This window comes from Haemorhous mexicanus, chromosome Z (genome assembly GCF_027477595.1).
Source record: "Haemorhous mexicanus isolate bHaeMex1 chromosome Z, bHaeMex1.pri, whole genome shotgun sequence".
NCBI classification, from domain to species: domain Eukaryota; kingdom Metazoa; phylum Chordata; class Aves; order Passeriformes; family Fringillidae; genus Haemorhous; species Haemorhous mexicanus.
This window is the reverse complement of record NC_082381.1, coordinates 75245016-75272297: the sequence shown is the minus strand read 5'-3', so window position 1 is coordinate 75272297 and position 27282 is coordinate 75245016. Positions and strand designations below refer to the sequence as shown.

Below are 27282 nucleotides of genomic sequence, written 5' to 3'. Positions count from 1 at the left end.
CCTGGGGGGGGAAGAAAAGTTTTCTATAAGTTTAGTTATAGTTTGGTTAAGGGTTTTGTTTGGTGGATGTTTCTTAAGTTACCGCACGTTAGGGTTGGAGAGGTTAAGAATGAGAAGTTCTGGAAAGCTGTGGGTTTTGTACTATCAGACAGCATAAAAAGGAGGGACCCTGCTGTAAAGGAGGGATTTATGAGGTTGTTTCTTTTAATTTTTGAAATTGTGGAGAACAGAGCTACGAATCGATAAGTAAAAAAATGTCCCAGTTCCTCAGTTCTCCCTAAACCCTCACACCTGCCTGCTCTTCCTACCCCCACTTCCCCTACACTGGGGAGAACAGAGGGAGCAGACCGTCCAAAGCCGAAGCAGGACTGCTATCGTCTCCCTGGCTCCCTCCGCTCTCCTCGGTACCCTTGCAGCAGCGGTGATGGCCACACCGTCGGGGAATCTGTTCCTAAACCTCTTTCCAATCCCTTTATTCCCGTTGAAAACTCAGTAAATGTTCAAAGTCGCTTTGGTTCCCGAAACCCATTCTTCGCACATCCCAAAGAGATGCCTCAAAATGGCTGCTGCCTCGTTCTAAAAACAGTGTGTGCTTTTAGAATCGGTTACTCCTTTTGTAACTCAATAATGGTTTGGTCCTCGGCTCCCCCCATGTACTTCCCTCACAATGGTTTCTCCCTATTTACTCCCTTTTGGAGCCGCCCCCCCCCCCCCCCCCCCCCCCACCTGCCTGTCATGGTTACCACCCCCCTTATCTCGAGAATTCTCTGTGTCAGTCATCCCTTATTCGATGTATGATTTGCCCTTGGGGATTTTCCCCTGTGTGATTCTCAGTGGCTTAGCTGTAACCCACACTCCTCCTTGGGTCCTCATTATTGGTTAGCTTTGTGTCTCCTCCCATCACACCCACTCCCTTTATCAGCGCCTCCTCCCCCCCGCCCCGAGACCCCCTCCTTGTCGCCTGTCTCTAGCACCGCCGGGGAAGGTTAAAAGATCCTTGGTACTCACACAGGCGTCCCTCCTCCTTCCTTTGCTTCGGTACCTCGTAGCCACAGTCCCGCCTGCGCCACCCACGCCACCCGCAGACGGTACCCACTACCAGGGTTCCTGAGGGGACCCGGGAGTGGCGCTTCGTGTGGCCATCATCGGCCGGGCCGGGGGCACCCAGCCGGGCACCCGTACAGCCCCGCGGCCGTGGGGAGAGGCTACAGGTAAGTATCAGAGCTAAGAGGAAAAGCACTTGTTCTTGCAAAGTAATCCTCAGGCCTTTGTGTAAACATGACTTCAAAATGACAGTGCTTTGCCTTATCCTATTTTTCCTGTGTTCACAGGGTGTGCTTTCCTGTTCCAATGCATTCTGCTTGGCAAGCCTCCTGTTTCGATTTCAGCAGGGCATTGCCTCCTCAGTGCTTCTGCCAATATCAGTGCATACATATTAGTGTTTGCTGCTACTCCTACCCCACCCATACAAGCTTCAGCTGGGTTAGAGCTGAAGTATAAAAGAAAATCCCACATACACTTTTTACCTGAAAGGGCAGTCATACCACAGCCTGGTATAAGCTAGTTACTTGAGGGCAGACATCTGTGATAATATGTGTCTGACAGGTTTGCTAGAATAATCCCTCCTCCATGTCTCTGTTATTTACAGCCCTCAAATTGCTCTGCAACATTTACAGAATCAAAAAGGTGTGAAGCAAATGTGACAGGGAAACTATAGATTTTGTTATATTGTTCAAGTTTTGATTCTTTTCTCTCAACAGAAATGACCTCTGAATTTTTTATGTTTATTTTCTGCCATTTTCAAGTCCCTCTCTTTGTTGTCAATTTATCTGTATGAGGAAGTGAGCCAGCGAGTTGTCCATATTTTGTAGGTCTGTGGTTGAAGGCACTTCTCCTAGGCTGGGAGTTCTTCCTTTCTGTGTGCATGTTTAATTTTTCATCATTATTTCATCATAGTGCACTCCCCTGTGCAGTAGTACTTATTTTAGAGTTTTTCTTTTAGAATTTGGGAATCTAAATAGCCTTAATATATATTTTATAAAATAAAATAAACTTTCATATTTTCTTCTGCTTTATAGATTTAATTGCTTTTCTTTTACTGTCATAAAATTATTATGTTGTACATTCTATGGAAACATTATTAACAAAACTTTCCATGGACCTTTCACTTCCACATCCCTAAGCACTTACTTCTCAGATAATTTTAGAGTGCTTTAGATAGCAGCAGTCTTAAGTAAAAAACAATATATAAGAATTAAAATTTGAAAATATGTGGGCATCAGTGTGTGACAGGAGGTGGTAAAAAATTGGAAACTAAATAAATTAGTTTGGAAATTAAAGAAGAAATATTCAATTTATTCAAAGAAAAGTAGAAATTAATTTGGAAGGAAGGGAAGGAAATCAAAAAGTTATTAAAAAGTAGACTGGAACCTGAATACAGAGCTTTGTAAGGAGATAAGTGTTTATGAAGTAAAAGACTAGCAAAACCTTACAAAATTTAGTCTTGGTTGTTGAAATACAAAATTGCTGCTATGAATGTGAATGATGATTAAGAGGAATCACACAGTAATGCCACCTGGCATGCTCCATTTGGGGACCAAGTTAAGGAATAGGCCTTGTGTTTTCAGTTTAGTGTATTTGTGGTTCTGTTATGTATTTGCTCCATGGATATGGAAGATATTCCATCCTTGGTGGTGTCAAGCCAGGCTTTTTAATGATTACTTGATAACTATGTTGCAAAACAGCTTTAGATCATTAAGATAAGCCAGACACTACCAAGAAACACACATGTGGCTTTTAATTTTTCTCTGAAATTGTCTCATCACAGACAGACCACAGCTACAATATAAACATTTCTCAATGGTTCTTGAAAATACAACACAAAGAGGTCAATTAACAACTGCAGGGTAACTGGAAGGAATGAGTTCACCTGCTTCAAAATGTAATTAAAAAGCTGCAAAACCACCATCAGTGATGGCTCTGAACATTTCAGAAAGCCTGTGTATTGATGTAGCTTATCTCAAGTGATAATGCCAACAGAGCACAGTCTCAACAAATTAAAGCTTAATCTTAAATGAGTAGTCAAAGCACCTTTAGAATTTATCAGTAGAGATGGGGCCATTTTGGGCACCTCTCTCAGATCCGTGTAATCTGGGATCAGATCAGAACATGCAATCAGATTTTTTGCATCATCCATTTTTAAATTAAACTTAATGTAGACTGTAAATGAGTGCTTTCATTGTGACCTGACAGCCCAGGCTTATGTTAGGAAAACGGAACAAATCAAATGCAAGGTAGTCAAAAAGTAAGTGTAATCTTTAAGTGGTAATCACCTTTCATTTTCCATTCTGTTTATTAACAGTTCCTGCCTAAAAGGAAGAAAACAAGCTGTGATTTAAAGTCATTACCTCAATGCTTGTAAAAGTCCTGATGTACTGCATGTGCAAGAGTAAATATTGGTCAGCTAAATGTTCACCATCTGTTCTATTATGCTCACAGTAAATAATCCCTGTTGCAGCATTTAAATCAAGAACAGGCTTAGAAAACTGTGCTTATTTTCAGACAGTCCAGCTCATCACAGTTCACTTTAGCTCATCACACAGTTTCACAATTTACCTACATGTTTTTCCATCTGGGAATATTATGATCAAGTAACAAAGCAGGTGTGCATGCACTTGGGGCACCAAAGAACATTTTTAAACCTCAGGAGTATATCTGCTAATGTTAGTTAGACTTTCCATAGTATTTTATACAACCAGTAATGATGAACTGTTTGGTCATTGTGACAGTGCCAGAAAGAAAAGCAGCAGCCTTTCTTCGGACTGCACAGGAACTCAGTTCAGGCTCAGTCACCTCATCCTGAGACCCATGCAGTTTATACTGGGTGCATTTCGTGGTTAAAGGTAAGTATTAGTGTAGTCAGTACCATACTAATATGATTTCATTATCTTACTTGTATGGTCCTGCCAACAACTGCATGTCTAACCTTACACTGGAGAAGACAGAATTTATTTTTAAACCCACTTTCAATTTTCCAGAAATTTTGATTTTTGGCCAGTTTGAAATGTTAGGAATATGTAATTGGGAATGAATGGTTAAGATTATAAAATGATTGTGCTTTCAGTCCACAGTGTTTTTAGTGAATTAGCCTCAGTGTTTACAAGAGACTTGCAGAGTTAAACCTACAAAGCTTTACAGTGAATTGCATCGTTTGTGTAATTCTCTGAGGAGGAAAATGTTTTTGCAAGGTTCTTGGTGCAACTATCTTTGACATTGTTTGAGCCTTTTATTTACCAAACAGCGTATATTGTTAAAAGTAAAACTTCCCCTGTGCTCTAAATTTTGGCCCACTTAATCTTTCATCAGTGCTGAAAACAGAGCTTTAATTATCAACTTTATCAGTTAACCCAGTCACTCATCCCAGTGCTTATCTGATACTGTGTCCATATGGGCGTTTGGGGACATCAGAAAAAGGCCGACTTGTCAGTGGGACAGCTGAGAGGACCTTGGTGGCAGGGGGAAAAAAAGAGACCACAGAAATGGATGACATTAAATGGAATTTGATACAAATCCAAAAAGAATTATCTGACCACAGTAGCCTAGGACAGGCATGGATTTCTCTTGTATTTCTCCCTGATCATCTCTGGTATGTCACCCGCAGGAATAGACAGGAAGACAGTGGTCCCTTGGTGTGTGAATGCAGCATGTGGTGCGATTGAAGTCCTTTGCTGGGGAGGTGCTGACTGAGCTGAGAATAAAACCGTGCTGATGCTGTCGTCGCAGGAGCAGCCAGCTCAAGCCAGCGTGCGGCTCTGGGCCAAAGCACTCATTAAGCTCTTTTGCTGTCTTCAGCAACAAAGATTTAGGGAGAAATCTGCTCTCCCCAGTTGCCTCTAATTTTTCTGCTTTCTGCTGAAGGGGAAGAGGGTGTGTGTATATACGAGTGCACTTGAAGGGGTGATGTTAATGGTTGAAGGGACCAAAAATTGTATGTGCCTGCATGTGAAGGGAACTGGGAAGAGTAATTTGTGAGGACTTTCTGGTGGACAGCCAGAACAGAGGAAACCCATGCTGATTTGTCTTAGGGATGAAAAGGGAAGACATCCTTGTTTCCTTGTAAGCCTGTCATCATAGACCTCTTATAACAGAAGGAGTCTTGTGCTCCACTTCATGATGCACTCAATCACCAGCAGTGTTTGTCATGCGAGAGCTTCAGTCTGTGTCTGGTAGACTCTGTGACCAGCTCCAGGGAGGATTTGACCTGTGGTTTTAGAGGCGATGCCTAGTTCTTTTGAAACAAATAAATAATTATAGCAAGGGACATAGGTAGAAATAAAAAAAATAAGATGAATAGATGAATGAAAAGGATTGGTTTGCTTCAGATACTCCTGCTCAATAGTAAACGTAAAAAATAAAATACAAAAATAAGCATGGAAATGTAGATTAAATTGCAAAAAATAAAGGCTATTTAGAGAAAAAAACACAAAAAAAGCACTTTTGGGGATGAGCTGCACTTTCATTTTCTTCTTCACTTCTTTTGCATTTGTAAAGTGGTTTGTAATGCTTGCACTTGGTTTAGACTCACATGGCATCATTTGTGGTTCAGAATTCTTACTCACCCCATTTTTCTCCCCTAAACAAAGATGTACCATTCATATAGTTGCAAAAATGCCTTGTCAGCAAAAAATCTGTAGTTCTTGCCAATGCAAGGAAGTCTGATATTAAAAGCATGCATGGCTTTGCTATCTCAAGATGAACCCATTAGCATGTGGCTGAAGAGTAAGTTCGAAAGAGAGAAATCGTGTTAAGAGGACGGAGTGACTACCTGGTGCCAAGAAGATATTTTATGCTTGCTCAAGTGGTTTTGATGAGTTGATAGCTGAAATGTTTATGCTTTTATTCACATAGATAGCATGCTAAAGAGTTCTATTTTAAACAGCAGATAATCCAAGTGGTGCATTTAGTTTGTGATGTAACTGTGTCTGGTGTTCTAAGGCTTGGAGGTTTGCTCCTGCTCTTACTGACTTCTAGCTGGGGCCTGCAAAGTGACGCCCTTGACTTCTTTCCAACACGAAAACAAAAACAGGAAAACATGCACAGGCTGTAAATTTTCTGTTCCTGTTAATGCAAAATACAAATGCAAAGCATTGTAATGATTTCCACTCCATTGCTAAAAAGTTTATAGTCACAAAGAGTTCTGCTTATAAATGGAAAATCTGTGTCTTAGGAATGTTCAAGTGTGTAACTTGGTGATTTACAGGATTTAGTGAAGACCAGTTCCAGTCTGTTAAATTTGATGTGAGAATTTAAGTGTCATTAACAACTTTAATCTAGGTGATCTAAACTCTTCTTATGTATTGCCACCTCCTTCAGAGTGCTGCATTCACTACCTTTGATTGCTTGTTTTCCCCAACAGCCCTTGATTTTCTGATTCTCTCTCTTTAAAAAAGGAAATAGCTTTGTCACTACACTATCCTTTAAGAAAACTTCCATTAATCCCCTGCCTGGATCAGTTATATCCCTGGCATCAGATCCTGTCTGTCTATTGAGGACCATGGTGTATTCACTTGACTATTGTTAGTCTCTTCTTTTTTTCAAAATTCTAGAACGTTTAAGGGGGCTTTTATCATAAAAACAGCCTACATACCTCTTGCAGCCTCACCTTCTATGGAGGAGTGTTCAGTTTGATACAGCTTCTGACACAATCAGAAGGGGCAGTAAACCAGAGTGGTCAAAATAAAATAAGCAGAAAAAGAGCAATAAAATATTTATTTGACATCCATTCATCCTGTCCTTAGCCACTTTCTTCCTCTCTTGCAAATCCTCTCCCAATAGTGATCATAAGTTAGCAGCCCATTCTAATAATTTTGATATGTATGTAACTGTTCAGACTACTTAAAAAACACCAGAGGCTGGTACAGCTTCTTGTATTAGCTGCAACTGGGGAACCTTTTTTTGATGAACTTCCCATGCAAATGAATTCTAAACATCTTGGTAGAAAAGCTAGTGGAAAAATTTAGAGCATGCAAACTTTTCAATCTCTGTCTCTGAAGGAGTGACATTTTACCAAGACACTTGGTAGTTTCTGTGATAGGTTGTCCAGCTAATGTTATGACAGCTCCTCAGTTTGTATCATTTATGTCTATTAGTATTTGTCAAGGGCTGCCCAACAGCAGTGACTACCATGTGCTATCTTTTTGGGATTGCTCATGATATCCTGGGATTTTGGCTTCTTGGATCTGTGTCTTTCTCTGGGTGTTTCTTAGTCTGATCTCTCCTGTGACACAGAGATACAACCATTCTTCATTCTTTCCCATTTCTGCCAAAATTCTAGGGAGTGGATGTGTATTAATAGTGATTGCACACTCAGAGTAGGGAAAGGGAAAGAAGTCATTCAGTCCATTCCTGGCTTATGTTATTAATGAAAGATATTTGTCTAAACTGTTCTTAAATGCTCTCATGATGCTAGCATCACAACTTCAGGCAACTGATTGACAGTTATTAGCACTAGAAGCTTTATCCTAATGCCTTCTCAAATACTCCTTGCAGCATTCCTTCTCCTGATCATCTTCCTAGCAGCAGTCTAGATGCCAATTATTGTTACTCTGTTTTCCATGAATCCTCTCTTATCTAAGTTAAACACTCCCAGAGTCTTTCAATCACTTCTTCCAAGTGACATTTTTTCAGATATCACTTTACCACTGCAGAACTCCTCTGGATTCTTCCTTCATCTGTATCTCTACAAGTGATTGAGAACATATTCCTACTGAGGCCTTATTGCAATGGAAAGACTACTTTGAGTATTCTGCAAGTAGAATTGCTCTTTAAATGCCTCAAATTGTGATTGGTCTTTTCTTTGCATTAAATTTTTCCTTGCTATGGAGCTTGTGGTCTGCTATTTATTGTGCAATGTCCTGTATTCCTAAACTGGTTAACTGTTCCCCAAAACCATTGTCTGCTGCACTGTTTTTTTTATAAATTTCTCTGAATTGGCAAGATCATATTGTATTCTCTCACATCTCTCAAGCTTGATCTTAATCATAAATTTGAAATTCAGTTTTTTTCATCCTCCATGCTGACCATTTGTTATTGGCCACAGGACTGACCCCTTCATAAGGCTCAACAGTTTTTCCTATTAATTGTTAGCTTTTTTGATCCCACATTTTCATATTTGTTTTTCAGATTAGGTTTTACCACATAGGGATCTGTGATTGGATAATATCTGTTAGGATTTATTAGAACAAGCATAGCATTTTGACAACCAGTTTGTGTTGGTCCATTGCACCACAAAGCTGAAATTGAAGGTAGCAGATAACTTTGCATTGTACCGTAACTCTGGAAGCAGTGTCAACAAACATCATTACTGAAGCTAAGACAGACAGCACTGCTGCTTTTCTCCCCATCTAAACAATCTCTTACCCATCACAGAAGATAATTTGACAGGAACTTGGCAGGTCTGTCTTGGCTGTTGCTTATCTCCTCATTACTTCAACCAACTGTTACCTTCCTATTACCAGTAGTTTGTTGGAGTTTTTTTCTCCTTTGAAAGTGAAGTTAAGCTGACCAGTTCATAACATTCCACAGTTCTTTTTTTTTTCAGACAAAATATTTCCCATTTCTGGAGCTTCATTGATCGTGCAGACTTGCAAAGATTACTGGAAATTGTGATGAATACTGTGGACGATACTTCCAAAGTTTTCTAGAACTAGATTTAAAATCCAGATAATTTTAAATAATCTGATTTATCCAATAAATCTCTGATATGAATTCTATTAGTGTAAGAGTGACTTGGCCTTTTAAAATAATCTGAAACAATGTAAACATTACATGCTGTATACATGATCCATATCATACTGAGTATCTTTTGTCTTTCTCGTTAGGTAGCAAGCCAATATTTTTCCTAGTTAACCTCTGACTCCTAATGGATTTCTAGAACCGATGTGACAATTTCTTTTCAGGCATTTTGCATCTGTACTATACTGTGTTGTCCCTATACAATTAAGGGGTTGTTTTACATTTCCCCCAAATACTCCCAGTTCTCAGTTTCTAAGGGCAATTTTTATTTATGTGCAATTTATTTTTGTTAGTCAATAACACCTACTCCTTTACTAGCAATTTTCTGACAATTCTTTGAAATGCTAGATTTTTGTATTTTCAAAGAAACAGAACCATGACCTGATCCAGGCTAGCTAACAGCCAGTGTTCCCAGACTAAAAGCAAATCTCATTACCAAGAAAATATTAAAAATAACTCAAAATCTCAAAAACCAGTTTGAACTCACTACAGTATTGCCACAGCCCTTCAGCTAAATGTAGTCTCTACACTTTATACTTTATCCCATAAAACACCCTCCTACATATATTTAATAGGCAGGAATTGTGGTGGTAGGTGTTGACTTTTTCTCTCATGTGGTACTTATTATACAGCCAGTCTTCATATAACAAACTTTGTCACTGAATGTATAGTTTTCAGAAATTCTCTACTTATTTTTTTTTTAATGCTATGAAAGTAGAAAATACTAGTTTCTGTGTAAGTAGGGTATACAAAATGGAGGTTGCATTATGAGTGAAACTGGAACAGACAATTTTTTACCTGATCTTATATAGCATTTTGAGTGCTGGCTAATCAAACATTTAACTTCTTTTGACTCAGGAAAGGTCAAACCATGGGTCTATTGAGATAAATACTTTTCATCTTTACTCCAGCAGGGCCAAGATTTTACCTTAAAGAGTGTTCTCACTATCTCTCCACGCTGTATTTCCTAGCTGAGAATGATCACAGCTGCTGTGATTCGAGCAATAGAAATTGCTTCATTTTCACTTCAGTCAGAGAACTCTTTTTCCATTGTTATGTTGGTGATTAATTAATGTTTTTCACCATCGATGGCAAGTGTTTATGAAATCCATAAGGGTAAAATGGCCATTCTTACTTTACTATCAAGTATGTCACAACCCTTCCATTTTGTATAGCACAAATGTCAAGTGAAGAAGCTTAAATATGTAGGAGTGACATCCTCCTACATGAAGAATGAGGAGACACACACAAAAAAAGCACACAACGACAATGAAGTAGGATAGAAAGTTTTTGACTCCAGATTATTGCAGAGAATTGCCTATTATATCAGATAAACAATCAAGGATTGCTCCTGGAAAGAGGAAATTTCTGTCTTAGAAATGCAAATACAGTGAGTAACCAAGCGGCCTCCAAGGACTGTCACAAGGCATCCAAACTTAAGTGTGGCAGACTGGTGTCTTAAGCCTGTGAATGAATGTGGAGCATTGTGATTCTATCCTTCTCTGATGTGGGAGATGCATACAGTGCTTGCCTGTGTGCATCTCCCACATGTAGACCATTATAAGTGAAATTATTCAGGGTTTCATCAGATTTTGTTGATTCCTCTTGGCTTTCCTGTCTAACCACTTGTTGGTTATTATGCTTTTTTTCCAAAATCATCAATATGAGATATTTTTATGGAGTAAGAAACAAAGACAGCATGGGCTCACAGTGGCTTTCCCCCCCACCCCCCCACCTAGTGTATTTTTTTTACAAACACAAGATATTTGGTAATTTATAATTTTGATAATTTATTTCTGAGTACGTTTCATTTTCATTAACTCTCCCTTTGGGTTAAGTCCTGGAGGTTTGTGACCAGATTTATCTGTTGTCTGTGTTTCCATGGGATAGAGAGAGGAAAAACAGCATGGCAGATTTGATGTATCAAAAAAATATGTAAGGCAGATGCCTCAACACCACGGCAGGGATATTTGCACTTCACTTATTTTGATGCTGGAAACTGCATCAGATGTATTTGTGATGTGGTATGAAATCCTCTGCAAAGCTAATTTGACTTCAGAACTTGAAGTTATCACCAAAGACTTGGTTCATGGTGAAGAGCACAAAGAACCCCAGCTGATCATTAGTGTGAAACAAATACTTTAGAGAGTGAATTCTATATATAGTCCTGATTGTCGGCCCTTCTGGGACAGCTAAGGAAAGAAGGGAGAGAATATTGTCAGACTGCCATTTGAAAAATATATGCTGTCCATAATGAGAATATTACAGTTATTTTCTTTCACCAATTAGCACCAAATGTACTTACCTCTCCCTGGGGACTGATAATTGGGGCAGAATTCCAGTCTCAGTTTCCAAAATATTCCTGACTTGCATAAAAACCGTTGTCCTATTGAGGATGCCAGTGTTTTCAAACACTTTCTATGGTTTACTGTCTTTTCATACAAAAGCACTGTGTGCACTTTTTCATCACTGAAGTGCATACAATGGGTAAAATATGTTGCTTTGCCAACTGCATCTTCAGCACTTACCGATTACTGCTTTTATGGTCAGGTAGATAAGTAAAAAACCACTTTTGCTGTGTCTGGGTGATATTTTAAATAAATAAAAATGACTACTTCATTTCTTACACAAGCTGTATCAGATTCTAGGAGAGAAATTACAGTTTTCTTCCCTTATTTTCAGGTTTCAGTGTAAAATAAAGGTTTCTGGAGGATATTTAGGATGTACAAGAGATACCAGACTACTGTGCTTTGGCACCTTTTTTCTGTTTGATGTGTAAATACAAAATCTGCTGTGAAATTTAGAGTTCTTCCTTCCTGTCTTGGCACATTCCTTTTCTTCTTCTGCTGAACTACCTGAGACATTTTTATGGATCATATATATTAACATTTAAAACAGTTTTTGAATAGATTGTGATTAAGAATCAGGTAATGATGTGCTTTTTTCTATGCAGCTTATCTGAGTTTGTATGCATTAGAATTATGTGAATAATAGGATTTTGGTGGGAAAATAATTTAGAGGTGTACACAGAATATGTGTCATAGAAATACTTGAGTTCTTTTCCAAGCAGAGAATAGATTAGACCAATGTGTGTTTTGAGTGGGTATGATCTGTGCTTTCAAGCACATCACATGCTTGGTCACTCATTCAGCTCATCACAATTCAGTAGAATAACTCAAATCTCAGATATGCAAAAATTCTTGATGAACTAAGCAAGTATCCCAGTTCAGTGAATATCAATTAAGTCCAGTAAAAATGATCTATTCACAGGTGTCTGATAAATAGAAAAGGAGCTTAAAACTCTTGGAATTACTCATCCATAACAAATTATTCACTCAGTATGAAATGTGGTCCACTTCCAACCAGAAAGAGCGCTGTCTTTGGTTAAGACAAGATAATGAATTGCCTATGTTCTGTTATTGCATCTATCTCCTGTTTTCCAAGGTACTTCCTAAAACTTGCTGTAGATCTTTAGAATACTCCCGCTCCTCTAGGTGTGTTTTTCTCTCAATGAAAACACAAAATCAAATGATAATTTTATTTTTGAATGATCATTCTGCTTGCATAAAAATAAAATCCTCTCTGCACATATTAAAACCTACAAAAAACTCCCACATTTAAATTGTGGGAAAGCTAGTTCAGGGCCCCTTTCAAGGTGCACTGAAGGTAAATAAAGAGACAAGGGAAGTTTGGAGCAGATGCACATTCCTGAAATGGCCCCTCTATCTTTATGAAAATCCTAAGGACTAATTATAGCAGCTCTTTGTTTGCACTGATGGGCTAGAGCAGCCCAAGCGTTGAACTGGAGACTGTTTCAACACCTGCTATGGTACTTGTCAGGAGTAAGTTTAGGAAGCAGAATCTGTCTCTGTGAATGAATTTGGAACATCTACAGAGAAGTCTTTTTGGGTGAATTCAAAGGCCAAAACCCTAAAAAAAAAAAAGATACTGGAGTCAACACATACACAAAATGATGTGCAGGTGTTTGTATGATCAATTTAGATCTTCTGCTGTCTCCCTCTGACATGGCTTTTTTCCCCCCTGATTTCCATACGTTTTGGAAAGCTTACTATTTTATCCACCTATTATAGTTTCAAATATAACACTGGGTTTCAAGGAGGCTAGCTGCTCTTTCCTGCTTATCCAGCTGTGTCTGATGTTGATCATGGTATGTTCTCAAACACACAGGAGGAGAGCCTTCTCTGCAGCGGTGCATTAGTGCACCTTCAGGGATCAAAGGGGTCTTTTTTGGTGTGCGCTGGTGAGGCTTTCCTATGCCTTTGTGGCTTTGACTTGCACCTGCAAATGCCCCTTGTCCATAAACATAACAAATCAAATATGCTCCTGAATCCTCCCTGAAGTAAAACATGCTGTGCTTACACGTGCCCAGGCCACGCATGCAGCTTCTGTGGTTCTGACAGGCTCTGGGGCAACAGGTCAAAGACCAGGATTTGAAAAAAAATTTCTCAGCAACATTTCTTGTAAATTCTTACATGTGACAAGGTCCCTACTTGTGTGGCAAGCAGCAGTATGGTTTGGAAAGGCATGCAAGAGTCTGCGCTTGCATATTTGACCTTCCTGCACTGGAGCTATGGTCCCAGCATGTGAATGTGCCCATAGGGTAATTCATTTTCCCCTCTTGCTTGCTTAGAGGCAGGAGGCACAAATGTGGGGAGATCCCTGGCTCGCACCCCTGGGCTGTAAAACAGCCTATGTAGCAATTTCATGAGCAAGTCATATGGCACCTAATTCACAAATGTGAAAAAAGCAGAGAAGTTCAGGGAACGGAGAAAGCTTTTAGGAAGAGAAAGCAGCAAAGATAGATCACATAACAGCCTGAATATGGGACACATCTTTAGATAAAGCTGAAACTGCAGCCAACTGCTGCTAGCAGTCTGCCAGGGAGTAGGTGCCATGACTAGCAGATGTGCTTCCTCTCTTTGGTGTCTCTGTATTGCTGACTGCTGAGACCAGAAGTGCTTGAGAGGACAAAGAGAAATGGGTCAGTGAGGTCAAAAAATTAATATTTCATTGCTCAGAAGAGTGCTTATTGGTGCTTATTTCCTTTTAAAAAAAAGCTGTTAAAATCATGTTTTCAGCTCTGACTGCACCAGACTTCCACATTAGCAAGTGCAGCAATGAGCACCTCCAGTCCAACAGAGACTCAGCCACAGCTTAACCTCAGTTCTCGACACAGCTGTGTTTAATACTCCCAAATAAGTTCAGTGAGCGCTCTGCTGAAATGTCTTTGTGTGGTGCACACAGTGCACCCAAAATTAAAGTTTTCATGAATTTTAGAGATATAAATTTAGATATAGCCACAAAATAATCAGTCACTGGTGCTGTTTAACTATTTGTCTCATTATAGTAAGTGATCTAAATGCCCTTGATTGCTTATACAATTAGCTGTCCCTGCAACTTTGCTAGTCTAAAAACTAAAAAAGAAATAGGTCTTAACGTAAACAAACTTCCGAGGTCCAGTTAGAATATACAGACTCAGCTTTTTGCAGAAAGAATTTTCTTTTTATTTTTTTTCCAAATTACAGTGTGATAAACTAGTAGGAAAATGCCTTATCTTGGCATTCCACACTTTCACACATTTCACACTTTAACAAACATATTTCAAAATGATTGCCAGTTTGGTTACAGATGAAGACTATTTTAATTACTTCATGTCCTAAGCTACTGGATAAGTGTTATAGTGATTAATCAATCTAGCGACAAATTTTTAATCACTCTTCTTTTGTTATGAGAACCACAAAGAAATACCTAATTTTAGAAAAAAGACTTGAAATTACACTATTATTATTTATACCACTCACTTTGTATAATTTTAAATTGTATTCAACAATAAATGTCTATGGAATCTCATTGAAATTTTTTTTTTATTGATAAGTAGTTGGAATATGGAACTTGGACGTGGATAAAAAATTTTTCATCCAAGAATCAAAAATACTATTAAGCAAAATTACACCTCTGAATCAAGTCTCTTTGAAACAAATGGTAAAATTCCTGTGTTACATGTAGATAAGGTGACATATCTGTAAATATAAGTGGTCTGCCTAAAGTCACAAAGTATAGAGCTGGCAAGGATCTAAGAGTTTGCAACCTGGGGCTTCTCCATATAAATATGCATCATGTATTTTCTGTGCAATATCTACAGTAATAAACATCAGTTTCTTATTTTTAATTACAATTATTTAAAATACAGCAGGTTTTCTTATAGGTTCATTGCTTTCCTTGAAGCAGTGCTGGTCTTCTTTCTGCTCAGTGTGTACCTGAAAAATTTACAATTCTTTTATTGAAAGGAGACGTAATAAAAATATTCTGTGTCTTTTTCTGTGCAGTTCAAAGTCATTACTGTAATCTTTTTTGATTTTTAATTCTTGAAAGCGTGCAATTTTTAATTGAATAATGAATATTTGGGCATAATGTAACAACATGCATATGTTGTATATGCAAGGTGCTTTATCTAGGAAAATCTTCTTACATTTTTCCTTCAGTGCCAAGACATCATAACACACTGGCAATGTAATACAAGTATATCTTTTGCTGTGCTCCCTTAATTCTTTTTGTTTAACAGAGAGTGGTTTCCATCATTTGCAAGGTAAACTATAAAAACTCCCTGCTGATGCTATCTGATGCAGCACTGAAAAGTGAGCTGAAATATTTCAGTGGAGGGCTCTTGCTTTGTGCATTTGTATCGCAGGATCCCAAAGCCCTAATGGGACCTTAACAAGGAGAGAAAAAAAAAAAGTAGTAGCTGCCTACTCAAAGACATACCTTATCTGAATAGTGTTATTGTGAGAGATAGACTTGTGAACAAAAGATGGAAATTACAGAAACAGGAATCGGATATCACAGGTCCAGAATAAGAATGGCGAATAGAATATGGGGCAAAAGACACAAAGCCTGAGTGGCAGTTCAAAGAAAAGATGGTATTTCATACATTTTCTAAACATTGCTTCTGTGCTTCCTTCAAAGAACAGTTCAAATCCCAGCTGGCTTTCCTAATTAAAGAACAGTGAATGTTCTATAGATAGAAAATGTGTGTGTGTGACTAGAAAAGGGCTGGATTTTATTTACCCCTTTCTCATTATGCTCTTTTTTATGTAAAACTATGTGACTGTTTGGGGATGTAGCTTAAATGATTATTAGCTTAAAACAGAATAGTTGAAAGTTAAGCATTGCCAATTTATGAGGAGCCTAGAGAAAAAAAGCAAATGTATGTGGAAATAGGTGGGGGCGTTGCAAACTGATGAACTAATATCACTTGTCTGGCACTATAGTCTGTACTAAATGCTTTGAAGCTTTTTTTCCAATGTTAGTTCTCTAGCAATTAGTCCATTGAAATAGTACTCTGTTGGAGCAGGGACAGAAATCTTTGGGGGAGTTTGACACTGAGTTGTTATTAATTTGACAACCTACTCAGTCAGTCATCTATGAAAAAGAAATGTGCTTTTCATGGATTTTTTTTTCTTAAATATGTCAGCTGCTCTTTCAATTATTATTATTTTGGACTATTTTTCATATTTACAATATCACAGTCAAATGATGACTGACAGGTTATGAAAGTTGAGGAAACAAGGAGACAAGAACTGCTTGAGCAAAACATACAGTATTTGCTCCCAGTGAAGCTGTATGTGAACGTAATGAAAAGAAGTAGTGGAATGGAAGAAATTCTTTGTATGTCACAGTATTTTGCTGCACTATGTCACTATTTTCCTCTTACGACAATCAGAATACATAAAAAATTACATCTCAAAACACTTTCAGGCTTAAATGCAAGAGCAAAAAATGAGGCAGGTAGAAACCAACTTTTCAAGATGACAGGTTCTGGTATGAGGAGAAGCAAGACAACAGATAATAAACTAGCTGTAGAAAGTGGTGGAAAAAACAGTATGTAGGAAAAAATGACATGTAGGTCTGTGAAAGTGAGTTAAAGCCATCATAAATGATGTAATGAAAAGTGCAATTGTTTGATCCAGGAAAGGCATGGTTACAATTTTTTTTTGTTATAAAACATCATGTCAAAGTAGGCGGTGAGATTCCTCATGTGCTGCTATCTGTTGAAGTATGACTGGAGGAAACACTGGGCAGGCTTTGTTGGTTGAGACAGTTGGAAGATATAGGCATAGGGGTGAGCAAATGCTGAGGGAGAGTTTAGAACCAGAAACTCAAACAAGAAAAAGATTAAAGGTTAAGGGTGATAAAATTACACATGGTTGAAATAAATGCTTGGCTTTCACAGCGATTGTTCATTAGAAGAATTAATTAGAAGAATATATGGCAAGGACTCTGAAATAAGGAGAGTAACAAAAGTAAACTGTCTAGTAAGGCTATCATGTTTCATCATTATATTATTCCTCTAATTTCAGAGTGGCAATGAAGCTACTTTCTCCAAGTTACTGTTTGTTTCTTTTTGTTCTTAACTGTTTGTAAAATTTACAGTGTTTTAATTTTTCTTGTAATGCATTTGAATGATATTTTATATGAAACATTATATTAAAAAAAGATATGCGGTATATTTATAATATATTTGAGGATGCGGGGGCAAATTCTGTCAGTATATAGACAGGTGCAACTCAGTTTAAGGTCTATATTATTCATGCATGTTTATGTCAAGACTGAAATTGGTCCAGAGCACATATGTAAAAATCTAGGCCTCTTTCTTGCGGATTCAGTACTCATGCATCATTAACCTAATACATTTCTGTTTTTACAAGGGTTATACAAATTTCTGCTTCATTTTAGCAAGAGCTTGGAGGTAGCAAATAAACTGTAAAGCCTAATAAAATCCAACTTTCAGGCAAACCTTCTTGTATATAAAATTGAAGAGTACAAAGTGCCAAGGGCTTGTATTAGTACCATCCATTTTGTTAACATTTTTCCAATTTATCTTGCGTTACGAACCCTCAGAGTACTATGTCTATTGTAAATATTTAAGCATTACTGTTGACATAAAGATAATGCTGACAAATTGAGTTAACATTTCTGCTGAGGATTACTGACCATGTGTAGTGCAGAACAACTTTAACACCCACACTGAGCGCTGTGCTCATGCCAAACTCTGTTTAGTCTACAATACAGCAGTGTCCCTCAAATGAATTTTTAGCTTTGATTTACACAAAACATGAAACAACCTTTCTTGGATCAATTAATTGTTTGACTTTCCTAATACATTTCCATTTTAACTAGATTATGTCTGTATCGCAGGACGAGTAATGGTTGCAAGATGTTAGTGCTCTCATGTGGGTGGGTGTCTGTCTGCACACGTGCATGGTACCACTGCTCTTTCTTCAGTTAACTACCTTTTGTGTTTTCAGCAACAGCCTAAAGGTTACTCCTATCTGCTTGCATTTTCAGTCATACCTGGGTGTGCACAGCTAAAATCATGACAGGGTTGTTGATGTGTGTTTTGTCTTCCAAGAAAATAAAGCTTTTGCAGCATCTTCTCCCTTTTGGCAAAACACACACAGTGCAGAAATAAAGAATCCAGGTGGACGTTTGAAACCATTTATTCCAGAAGTGTGGTATTTCTATACTGTAGTTTGTGATTTGGTGGCACTTGCAGGCAGGAATCTTTCAAAATTGCAAGAAATTTGCATGTCGCATTGCAACCACATAATTGGCATCCTGGACAGCACCAACATATTTTGATTTGAAGAAGGTCGTAAGGCCTTCATATATAACCTGAATTTACAAAAATGTTGAAGCTGAAGCCATTTTCAGCTTTACAATAATCAAGATTGGTGCATGTTAAAATTTTTCTACTTGAGGAATTGTCTGTGAACATTATGAGATACAATTCTTCTGTGTTCATAGAATTCAAGAATGAGTTAATATCAAGCCCTGATTTCTTAATTTTGGTCTCTGTACGCATTAACAGAACTGATGGGCATCAGGATGCCACATTGCAGTTTGGTTACACAGCATCCTTCCCTCTTCTGTATCAAGTTCCCCATGTTGCTTCATTATGTTGATGAGAGATTTCCAAATTGTGTTTTACTTTTAAGTCAACCAAACCTTTTCACGTTTTCCTTTCTTTAAATGACAGATAACATTTTCCACACTTAAAATGTCCTCAATTATTATTTCAGTAACAGTACTCCTAGTAGCTCAAAGATGTTTTACAGAGTGGGTTTAAAACTCTTTTCCTAGCTTTCTTGTGGGGAGACCCAGGCAGAGTGACTATCTGCCTACTGGCTTACAAGGACACAGGTCTCCTCCAGCTCCTAGTTACATTCCTAAACCCAATGAGCTGTAAATCCTAGGACATGAAACAAGGATAAACCTGAGCCTGAAACTACTGTGCTTTCTTGAGCAATGAAAGCAGACTGAAATTCTGAAGAAAATTGTAAATATCATATCTGAGATGCTTGTCCTGGATAAACTATGCTTTTCTTTTTATAAAAACAAAGCTGAAAGAACTAACCAAAACTTCGTTACTTTCATCTGGAAGCAACAAAGTTCTCACATATGAGGCTTCTCTACATGCAAACTCTTGCAAAAAGGCACCTTTAGAGCTTGAACATCTTTAGAGTCGCTGGCCTCTATCTAGTGAGATGAGTGCTTGGGGGCCCCTAACACTTGTACTCAAAAGGGAAAGTGAAGCTCATGTGCCAGTCCAGAAATTAGAAGCAGCTCAGGTGAGTATGTAAAAACCTTACTGTGGCAGTTACAGCTAGCTCATGTGATTTATACAAGTTCATATATATTGCACTAGCTGGTATCAGCAATGGGGTTTTCACAACTTTGACCTTTCTTGGCTTGGCCACCTGATTCTCCTTGTACCTTATGAAAATCACAGCCCTCATTAAAAGAAATAACTGTGGTCCTGTGAAGTCCTTAGCACTGGACTATGAGAACAAATTAAATTTGCTTTGAGGCCTGAAGCAGGAGGAATATTTCTGCAGTGTAGAAAGAAGCAGTCTTGATCAGGATAATTTTACTCCAACAGTAAAAATAAAGTGCAAGTAAGATACCAGATGGCTTGTCAGAGCTAGTTATAACTTGCAGTTTCCAAGACCTGTGTGTGTCTCTATATTTGGCCAATCATTAGAGGAACTTAGCTGAAGAATATAAAAGCACCCTATCTGTCAGAAGTAAACACCTACAACTTAAGCATTTCACATTCTAGCTGAAGAATATAAAAGCACCCTATCTGTCAGAAGTAAACACCTAGAACTTAAGCATTTCACATTCTACCTTAAACACTTCCCAGGGAATTGGTACATAGCACCTGAGGTCTTTATGACCTAAATATGTGTCTGTTCTCAGTACAGCCTTGATAAGCTGGCAAACAAAGAATTGAACAAAGACATGCTTGAAGAAAGGATGCATCCTTAGTTGTAAAAAAGATCAATGATATGATAACATCTAGTTGCCATATTTTAATAGGCAATGTTAGAAACTAATTGTAGTCTAAGAGACGAATTTTACAGTTTCTTTACCTCAACCATCTATTGTTTTGCTTGTCTTCTCTCCCACATTATGTATTCCTCTCCATTCTCCTTTTACTTTCTGTCCTTCCTTGCAAGTCCATTGCCCTCCTTCCTTAAAAACAGGAATTTACCCTTCCGTTTTCTTCCTTGTGTGAGTGGGAGAAGCTTCTAACCACTCACACATGCCTGAGTTTGCAGACAAACAATGGTAAGGTGGCCATCAGTTCTGCATAAATCAGTGTGCAATTTCTGTATAAGAGGCTCTTCTGCAGAGGCCTTTGTCCATGTGGTGCTTAAGAAAGGCATTTATATGAACACTCAGCAAATTGTCTGGTATGCTCTAATGTGCCATCAGACAGAATGTCTCTCTCATTGGCTATCTGCCTGCTTACCAGGCAAACCCAGACCATAGAAATCCGTGTTTGGATTGCTTTTTTGTAGGGACAAGTGCAACACAGACACAATATCTTTGGGTTTGTACTAAATTATTTCTTTGTGTTTGGCCATTAATAAGTGCATAATGAATTCATTCTCTATTTGAGTCCTTGAATAGCTCTTTCTTTACAGATCTTCCCTTACAGAAGTTATCGCCTCCTACTTTGCACAAATAATTCCTACTTTTTGAAATCACTGCCTTAAATTGCAGGGATCTTATTCTCACTAGGATTCCTAGGGATCTTTTCATAGCTACTGAAAGATTTTCAGAGATATTTGAGTCATAAAGTCTTGAGATCATACAAAATGAAATACATTCATTCACACATATCATGGTGCTTATTTTGAAAAGAAGCAGGCTGGGAAAACTTACATCTTTGACGACATCCTTCCTGTAGAGAGGCAAAAGCAAAGATTATGGCTTCTGGGAAAGAAACGGGGTTAGTAGGAGGATCATTAAGTACATTAACATTGTATTTAATGATCTTTACTAGGAAAAAGGATTATTGTGAGTCTAAATTGGTGCTTTAATTGGTTACTGAAAAGAGGGAGTAATGAGCTTGGTATATCAGCATTTATGAGCAAGATCTAAATGCCTGGGAGGAACTGAGCACACAGTGAAATTACAGAATGACTGATGCAGAAGGTGGAGAGAAAACTTACTGTCTAGTTACAAAAAAATAAAACCACTTATAATGGGGAAAGATAACATGAAAGTTTAGGGGGAGGGAGTAGAGTTGGTCTTGATCCAGAGTTAATTTGTTGTATAATGTAAATTAAATTTTTCCAGTAATGTTTTGTCCTGTCTTTTGCTGCCTAAATGACAAAATGCATATGGAAGCCTCTGTGCTGAATCTCAAAGAATTGTTTGAGAAGAAGAGCCTGCTACCTACTGTTCTCTGTTGAGGCTTACAAAAGCATCTCACAAACAGCAGAAAGCTCCTTTTTAGCATTCACAGACTGTCTTACTGGTCAGTTTGTAGTTAACATACATAAACCCATGCACCAAAACACACTGGTGGAATAGGTCTGTGTACAGACTCATGTCAAAAGGTGGGTTGGTAATCTCCTTGTACATAAGGTGCTGTGGTTACACATGAAATATATTCTGGCAATGCTCCACACCAAATGGTACTGGGAGGAGAAATTCAGCTTTAAGGAGGACTGCTGTGGAGATGAGCCATAGACAGGTTGGGGGTTTTTTTTGAGCTATTCAAAATATAGCTAAACTCTTGAAGGAGGATAAACTGCAACAACCTTATGCATGAAAATATGGAGAGATGGATGCATCAACAATACAGAGGAATTATGTACAATGACTTAACAATAAGGGAGGTAGCTGAGAACAGTAGAAGAGAATTTAGAGGAGGAAACCCTCTGGCCATGAGAGCTATTAGCCATGGAAAAATCCCCTGGGGAGGAGCAGATACTCTGTCCCACTGAACATGAAAAGCCAGACTGGATAAAATGCTGCCAGGAATACAATATTGGCTGTACTCCTGCACTGAAAAGCAGTTAGAACAGAGGAGCCCATAGGTTGTTATTTGCAGATCCTATGATTACTGGAAGGATTGATAACTCTCCTCTACCCCCCAGAAATGGCACCCTGCTGTGGGTGGATAAAACAGAGGGATAAAACTGACTCTTCCTGCCCAGGAGGGAGCCTCAGATACATGTATGCAGTTGCTTCGCCTGGATTAACGCCCAACTATAATTTTGTTGTTAGTGGAGGTTTTTTGTTTTGAAGCCTGAAGGCAGATTAATCCTTCCCCTGTGCCATCCAACCCAGCTTAACTGGGTACATGTTGTCTTGTACATTTCAAAGGTTTTCAGCCTGATACTGCTATTCAGACTCTTGAAGCTTTTGATAAGATCTGTCATATTTTCAGAGAAATGCTGGCTTTCCTCAAATAATTTTACAAATTCTAATTGATCTAACTGTGTGCCATTCTGAGAACTGTGTGCTTATAAATCAGGGCAGAACTTGTCAAAATGCTTTGACACTCTGCAGGAGGACAAAAGATGTTACAATAAATGGAGCATCTCATTTTATTTGAAATGTAGACAATTAACATTCTTCAGTTTTTTACCAAATGTATGTGCAATGCTAAAATTCACTGACCTGGAGGAGAAATTCTGTAAAGCCATTCAGCATATCCTTTATTCTTTACAGAGATGCAGATCTATGAAATGGAATAGAAGCTCTTCATGGTTGATTGACAAATATACAACCAAGTAGGTAAGTAAGTTTTTTAATTAACAGAATTTTAGGTAGTGTAACTCTACCTAAATATAAGGTGGGAATAAATAATATAAGGTGGGCATCCTGGTAAATCTGCCCTTTCAGGGGCAGAAAGTTTATCTTTTACTCTACTTACACATATTCTCAGCTTGTTTCACCAATGGGAAGAGTAAGTTCTCTTCACAGATTCACTCTTAGTGGGATCCTTGATTGAGAGAGCTCCTTTAAGCTCATTTTCACTGAAAATGAGACTTTCATGTATGTCTGGTATTTTCACAGTATACAAGTGTTTGACATGCACATGCATGCTGCAAAAAATGGGTATCTTCAGATCCCCACCATAATTTTGTATGAAACCTAAAATTAATTACTTTGGAGTGGCTTAAATCATCACTTTCATTTCTCCATTGCACACAATGAGAATGCCCCTGCACACAATTTCTGCAAAATTGTGCTAGTAGGTAGACTATGATCTTTCCAGTTGGGGAATAACCAAAGAAAGAAGAATGAAGGGAAATCCTTCCTCTGTCATTTGATATAATAGAAAGAGTTGCTCATTATCTTAAAAGAACACATTAAAAGAAAACGAAATCATCCTTTCATCCAAGTGTAATTGGGAGTTACCCATTCTTTACCTAGATGAATAGGATTTTAAGCCACAATAGCAAACAAAGGCAAAAGTGCAAATCTTAGGTTACAATCTTTGGATGTACAAAAAGTCAGCTTAATGTACTTTTCATAGCTGATATGGGGGAATTTCATGGCTCAAATTTTTTCCTTCTATTGTGAAAATAAGTGCTGGAGAAAAAGGGTTTTGGAGACTTAGAGGCAAACACAGTCAGTGGAATGCCAAGAGAATTAAATTAGCAATAATGCTGAAGGCTAAAAGTCACAGAATCCAAATCCAGAATGTGGCTGTCAGCACTGTATGCTTTCACCCGTTTGTTGTCAGGGGTGTGGGAGTCACTAGGGATGAAAGGAGGAACACTCTGAAGAGAAGGGAAATAGATCAAGTGAAAGATGCCCAGTGTTGTAGGCTGTCAGTTTTTTTGACGTGAATTTGGTGAGATGGAGTCTCCTTCCCACTCTAGGCCAGCAGACACAGCTCCAGGTTTTGGGATTTGCAGGAATTCCAGTCAGGACTCTGCCCTGTCTGCAAGAGGGGCGGAGCTCAGGGCCGCATGGGCACGGCCAGGAGGCAATGCTGCATCGCACATGTCTCCGCTGGCGTGTGGCTTTGGGGGAAGGTGAACGTGGCTTCTGTTCCCTCTGTGGCTGGGGTGGTGCCAGCTGTGCCAGGGCTCATCCTTTCGGGTTCCTTGGAGATGTATTGCTGGAAGAGCAGCACCAGCCTGGGAGCATCAGCAGGGACAGAGCGGGGAAGGTGAGCCCCAGCCTACCCAAACCTGACCTGAGCCAAAAGAAGCCAAGCTGAAGGGAGCTGAGGAGAACTGTGGGGAATGGTCCAAGTGGCAATGCCAATGCCGGACCACGCCATGAGGATCAAGTCCAGCATCCAAAGCAGTGATGTGGCACAACACAGACCATCTGCTTTTGGTGATTGGTCCGTTGTAGCTGTCCATTGAGTCTGGCAGCACTTGTAATCTTTTCTCTCTCTGGGGAAAGCCGCATGGACACAACCTATAGGGAGAGCCTGACGTCTTGTCTTTGTCCCAGTGGCCACACAGAACTAAGTTGAGGTGGTGAACAACTTTTGTGTGTAAAGCACTTTCTCATTTTGTATACTTATTTTGCTAATATTGTTGCTGCTCCTGTGTGTTTCTTATTCCATTGCTTTTTTCTTTCAGTAGATTATCTTATTATACAGTCTCTGCCTTTTCACCTCTCTTATCAGAGAAGGTAGGGGGAAGGTGGGAGGCTTATTTGGTATTGGATTTCCAGCTGTTGTTAAACCACCACATGATATACTACCAATTAGTAATCAGAAGATATGTGGCTGTACAGGTTACTTCCAGAAATTGCTGATCTCCTGGTGTATTGAATTAAAGGCTCATAAGCATTCCAGATCAAAAAAAGCTGCTTTGACCAGACAATTGCCTGAAATGTGATTCTTGAGAATGTAGATGTCCCAGCTATAATTTCTTTGATTTCATGTAATCAGTGTATTTAGTGAATAGAAACAAAAGCACACAGGCTGTGAGAGAAATGCAAGCCCCAGCAACTTCACAAAAGACCCCCACAAAATTAAGCTGCATACAGACAAGTGTCCTAAAATGGGAGGAATACTAAGGATTCAGGAGATTTTTGACCACCACATAGTGGTTGGGGGGAAAACCAGAAAACAGCTTGTAGGACATCTGGGAACGTGGGCCTTGTACATGTAAGGGTAGCTGAGGGTAGCAGAAGAGGGGGAAGAGGAGAACCTTTCCACACAGCACATGTGGACAGGAACCACATTGTGATAGGTGTGAGTGGTCAGGCTCAGTCCCACTGACCCTGATTGCTCTCACTCCGTGCCTGTGTGTTGTGATCCAGAGATCTTGGAAGCAGTAATGTTTTGAAGCTCAGCAGGCTGGGCTGGATGTCAAATGGGGGAGAATTAAATGCTTCAGGGTTTGGGAAGTCCATTGTGAAGGTCCCCAGCCAGCCTCAGAGGCAGGCGTGAGTTGTTTCAAAGTATAAACCAATCAGAAAGACTCACAGTAGCATACCACCTGGCATGAAGTAAAGGAAACCCAACATTTGGGATGCGTAAATAGCCAGAAAGACAAGATATTAGGGAAAACAGATAGCAAGATGGAAAACCAGTAATTTTGGGAAAAAAATCGTGAAAAGATGAAATATTGAAAAAGTATTTACACAAGCAGAAAACATCCAGAAATTTCCCCCTTCTTAGTATGTAAAAATCCTCAGATGGATATATATATCCTTATATATATCCTTACATTTTTTTTCTGCTCTTTTTCTTTCCTGTTCAGAACCTACAAATATGGACCAGAAACTGCAGAACTTCTGAAGCAAAGAGTTTTCTTTCTGCCTTGAAGATATTTTCTGCCTCTTTTTGAACAGATGTTTGCAGGGATTATTTCAGGGAGGGTCCTAGAACAATGCCTGTAAGACATGGAAGTAAAACAAAGGCAATATGAAAAATACTTATAAGCCAACAGAGAATTTCTCAGTGCTGAACAGGTTTTGTTCATATAATCATTACAGCTAAGTTGTGTATCTTGTGCAAAGTTAAATTTTCTTTTTCCCTTCAGTTCTTTCTCTGTTCCTTTTGTTCTTTCTTTAACTATAAAATAAAGTTGAAACGTGAGTACTATAATTTATATTTAGAACAAGGACTTCATCCTGGACTGTATCATTGTCTGGGCTTGACTAAGATCTTATTTCTGCCTCAGAGTCAAAGAATCTCTAATGCAAATAAAAAGGAAAAATAATACACAAACTTGCCATTGTGGTTATGTATTTATTAGCAAATGTAGCCACTGCTCTTTGGAAATGGGCAGAAATAAGGTACAGGTTTCAGAAGCAACAAATGTGTCTGCTCAGATACTTTTTACATTAGTTCACTTAAATGACACTTCGATAATGACTAGGTTGTGTTCTCATTTCTCTCCAGTGACAGACAATGTTGTTAAATTGTTGGGTCAAAACAGGTAAGTTTTTCAGTGTGAAGGCCTCATTTGAGGACCAGGTGAAGACTTGTGTGGAGGTCAGTCTGGCCTCCTGTAAAGCACTACTTTTACATTTGAACCGAGCCACTTTAGAATTCAGGAAGTTTTAACAGTGTCTTTGATGTGATGGTCCAGTTGCCCATCCTTTTGCTCTTCCTTTTGTGATAACTGGCTACAGGTTATGTCTGGCTACAGGTTATGTCTGTCCTCAAAGGAAAATATTTTCCTTAAGATAATGAAATATTGTCCTATTCATCTGTGGTAATCAGCAGACCAAGATGCAGTTCAAAAGGCATGATTTATATTATTTCCCTCTGTTAGTTGTCTCTGTTAATAGCACAGGATTTTCCCCTAGCAAACATAGTAGTTTACAAAGATAATATCAGCAGAGTGGAAAAAAACCCCACCAATGAAGCCTGTGCAGACACAGGTTTTGAGTCCATATGTATATCTTACATCTAAAAATGTTAAACAAAGACGCTGAATAGAAGGGAAAAAGAAACATTAATATAATTTTTGGATTTGAAGTATAATCACAATTTCATAAATATTCATTCATTCCTTTTCAGTGAACATTATAACCCCTCTGAAATGCATATTTAACTTTCCACTGTCCTGTTGCTTTTACCCATATGCTGTAACTGTCATCTCCCAATATCTTTGTCTCATTGTTGTTTGGGTTTTTTGCTATTTTTATAGTTTTTTAGCTGAATGCTAATAGTCTTTGTAT

The 27282-nt window shown here is 38.6% G+C and overlaps 1 long non-coding RNA gene across 1 annotated transcript; it reads left to right on the top strand.

Moving 5' to 3' along the window:
• The first annotated feature begins 994 nt into the window (after positions 1-994).
• On the top strand, positions 995-26323 carry LOC132322148 (uncharacterized). The gene is made up of 4 exons (XR_009485029.1): positions 995-1211; positions 3789-3902; positions 22846-22911; positions 25854-26323. It is a non-coding gene; the product is annotated as an uncharacterized LOC132322148 (long non-coding RNA).
• The last annotated feature ends 959 nt before the right edge of the window (positions 26324-27282 follow it).